A 4,183-nucleotide genomic window follows, 5' to 3' on the forward strand; every position below is an offset into this window, starting at 1 on the left:
AATCAGCAAGATCAATGCCTCTAATGCCTCGTCCTGGATCATAGAGCTGCTTAGTTGAAGAAATGGGACAGAACTTGATTTCTTAACTCCTGGTTGTTTTTCAGCTAAAGGGTTAACTGTTGAGCTCTAAATGCCATTTGCCAACCGAGATATATGTACTGAATTTTTTTGGAACTTTTTATTGACTTGTCAAAGACAATGTAAAATAAAGGAAATGCACAATTATACAAGTACAGCTTGATAAAATTCTGTGAACAAAAAACACCCATGTGGCCAACACTCAGACCAGGAAACAGACACCTGCAACATTCCATCACTTCCTCCAAGGGCAACAATTCTCACCCCAAAGAGTCTTTTCTTGTGCTGAATTATATGCATTTCTCTCTTGATTAAGTTTTTGTTGTAAAAGTATCATGTTTGTAAATGTCCTTCAAGAAGTACCGAGTGATCCAAAAAACAAACAAGCCAGTGAAGAAATGGGCAGAAGACATGAACAGACACTTCTCCAAAGAGGACATCCAGATGGCCAACAGACACATACATGAAACGATGCTCAGCATCCCTCCTCATCAGGGAAATACAAATCAAAGCCACACTGAGATACCACCTCACACCAGTCAGAGTGGCTAAAATGAGCAAATCAGAGAACCCTAGATGCTGGCGAGGATGTGGAGAAACGGGCACCCTACTGCACTGTTGGTGGGAATGTAAACTGGGGCAGCCCCTCTGGAAAACAGTGTGGAGGTTCCTCAAAAAGTTAACAATAGAACTCTCCTAGGACCCAGCAATAGCACTGCTAGGAATTTTCCCAAGGGATACAGGAGTGCTGATGCATAGGGGCACATGGACCCCAATGTTCATAGCAGCACTCTCAACAATAGCCAAACCATGGAGAGGGCCTAAGTGTCCATCAGCTGATGAATGGATCAAGAAGATGTGGTTTATCTATACCATGGAATACTCCATGGCAATGAGAAAGAATGAAATCTGGCCTGTGTAGCAACATGGATGGACCTTGAGGGTGTTATGCTGAGCGAAATAAGTCAGGCAGAGAAGGACAGATACCATATGTTTGCACGTATAGGAGGATTAGGAGGAACTTAACGGAGGACCATGGGGAAGAAGAAGGGGCAAAATAGTGGGGGAGAGGGAGGGAGGCAAACCACGAGAGACTCTTGAATAGTGAGAACAAACTGAGGGCAGATGGGGTGGAGGAGGAGGGGAAGGGGGGTGATGGGCATGGAGGAGACCACCTGTGGAGATGAGCACTGGGTGTTATATGGAAACCAACTTGACAATAAACTATTAAAAATAAAAATAAAAAAATAAATACAATAAATAAAAATAAATAAAAAATTTAAAAAAAGAAGTACCAAGTGATTATGGAGATCAGTAAAAGCCCACTCTCCATCCTTCCCATGAACCGGGTGCTGTACTAGGTAGTTTTCAGTGAATGTTAACTGGCAAATGTCAAGGGCTTGGTTGTTGGTTGGGAAGAGCCTTAGAAGGCAGGAAAGATTTCCAGGTTGCCGTAGGTCATGCTGCTTTTCACATCTCTCTCCCTCGGGCTTGGTAGATGGTAGAGAAGAGTCCCCTTCCATCAGCCCCCAGGGGCGTGAGTTTTGACCCTCACTTAGAGGAAGTAGGATTGAGGTATAAAAAAAAAGTGAAAACTCTGCTTATTGGTTCAATGTTTCCTTGGACTCCACCAAACTTCTAGAGTGAGACATCATAATGAACCCAGCTTCCTCTGGATCCTGTCAGGAGGTAAGTGTGTCATGGCGTGAGGATCATTCACCCTTGAAGGTGAGGTGACACTGTCGTGAACAGCGCACACTGGGGAAGCCCCAGAGCTGTGACCAGCAAGCCCCAAGGGCATCGGCTCCAGCACGGGGCAGAGGTGCTGGTGGTCCCTGAGCAATGGAGTTGGGGCCCATGAGGCTTCCGGTCACCTCTCTGACCACAAGACCCAAAGTCCATGTGGTCATCTCCTGGGAGGCACCCAGCCTTCCTTAAGCCTTTCTGTGTCTGTGGGGGACAGGATCCCATTTGGAACACAAGCCAAGGGAGAACTGAGCCCAGTGAGAAGTTCGGAGGAACTCCTTGGGGGAAGAACATGGGAAAGAGGCAGTTTGGGGGGGATGGGCTCGCTCACGGGGCTCGCTTTGGACGACGCCAACATGTTTCACCTGGTAAGTGTGTGCACACCTCCTTCACTGTTTATGTGCCCTGAGGGTCTCCTCTGACCCCACATGCCACCTTCCCCGAGAGCAGCCAGGCTTGGAAATGCACGCAAACATCTCGAATCGAAGGGGGAAATTGTAAACTATTGAATTGTGGAATTCGCAGAGGATTTCAGCACAGATGTCCTTCCTTGTGTCTGGATGGCCAACCCTGTCTCTGTCCATGACTCGAATCATCTCCAAACCCGCCTTCATCTGGCGCTCGGGAAGACAGTCGGGGCAAGGACTCAGTCACTCCTGGTTTCTATACTACCTACCAGCACGTACGGCTGGAGGGTGACGATAAATAATTCACAACGAAGGAACATGTCAAACCAAAGAAGAAAAATGCCTTCTGGGCTACATACAATGAATTGCTTTTGTTCCTGTTTTGCTAATTACGAAACCCTCAGGGTTTCCCTTCGCCTGACACAGCTTAGCCAGAGCTCATTGGATTGTGCAGCTTCTTACATTATGTGAAGCAATTTATTGGTCCTGAAAGGGTGTAACAGTGTCTGTAATTAAATAGTCAGCGTCAAACCATTAAACATTAATCAACAGAGTAATCAGATGCTGGAGCCTAAGTGAGCTGAGTGCAAAGGTCCTATGGGGAGGAGCCTCGAGTAGAGATGCCCGGGCGGGTTCTGTTCGGGTGTGTCCAGAGTCCACAGGTGTGGTGCGCGGGGCCTGGGGGACAGAAGGAGGGTGTGGAAGCAGCGCACAGCCTCCTGGGAAGGATGGGGCCGACTAGGGTCTCAGGTGTAAACTTGGCTTAAAGAAACAATAAAGATTCAGGGGCCCCGCGCGACCCAGTCGGTTAAGCCTCTGACTTTGGCTCAGGTCATGATTTCGCGGTTCGTGGGTTCGAGACCCGCGTCGGGCTCTGTGCTGACAGCTTGGAGCCTGGGGCCTGTTTCAGATTCTGTGTCTCCCTCCCTCTTTCTCTGCCCCCTACCCCGCTCACGCTCTGTGTCTCTTTCTCTCTCAGAATGAATAAACCTTAAAATATGTGTATATTTTAAAAAAAGAAACAATTACAATTTATTTTCGAAACCCAACTGTTCTTATGTAGAAATGATCTGGTTTGAGATCTCACCAGGGTGAAGCACAAGAAGGTCCCAGGAAGCCCTCCCCCTCCGAGGCGCCCTCCTGACTCTTCACAGCTGTCACTCAGCCGCCGAGCCCCTCTGGGTCCTCCCGTGTGCGGCTGACGGGGCTGCGGGGCCCGGGGCCGAGTGTGGTCCCCACAGAAAGAAGACAGTCCTCCACAGGAGGATGGGGACGTGCCGAGGAGCGCCCTCAGGCGCTGCGTGACAGGTGCAAGCTCGCATCACTGAGGGACCAGCTCGGACGCTTCCTGTCCTGCCCCGTCGACAGCTCTGCGGCTGCCGAAGGCTGACCACGCACCCCCTTAGAAGCAGGGCTGGGCTCAGGGACGAGCGTATGGCAGTCACGCCCGGAGCCAGGGGGGCCCTGGCGCGTGCCTCGGTCCCGGGACGCACCCCTCCCCGAGAGCTCGGGGGGCCGGGACCTCCGGGAACGGCCCGTGTGGCTCTGAGCGGCGGGGCCACCGTGCTCCAGGCCTGGTTGATTTAGGAGGGGGCGCTCTCGGCTTCACCTGGGTCGTATCGCTTCCACACGCCTGCGTGTGCGAGGCCGGAGCCCACCCGGGCACAAGCGGGCAGCGGGGAGCTCAACGGCACCCGGTAGTGAGTGGGGGCGCCCCCACCGGAGCCCACGCAGCTGCCTGCGATCTCCGGGAACTGAGGGATGGACGCTAGGCTTCTCGGCAGAGCACGGGACCTCCTGGCACGCAGGCTGGAATGTAGAGGGAACAGTTTTCCCCAAGGTAGGGGTGGAGGGCGTGGGCCCCCGAGGGGGCGAGACAGGGAGGGCAGGCGCGGAGAGAAGGCGGGGGGCTCTGGGCCACCAAGTCGGGATGCCTCGAGGCCACAGCGAGG

This window comes from Crocuta crocuta, unplaced genomic scaffold (genome assembly GCF_008692635.1).
Source record: "Crocuta crocuta isolate KB4526 unplaced genomic scaffold, BGI_CrCroc_1.0 scaffold506, whole genome shotgun sequence".
NCBI classification, from domain to species: Eukaryota; Metazoa; Chordata; class Mammalia; order Carnivora; family Hyaenidae; genus Crocuta; species Crocuta crocuta.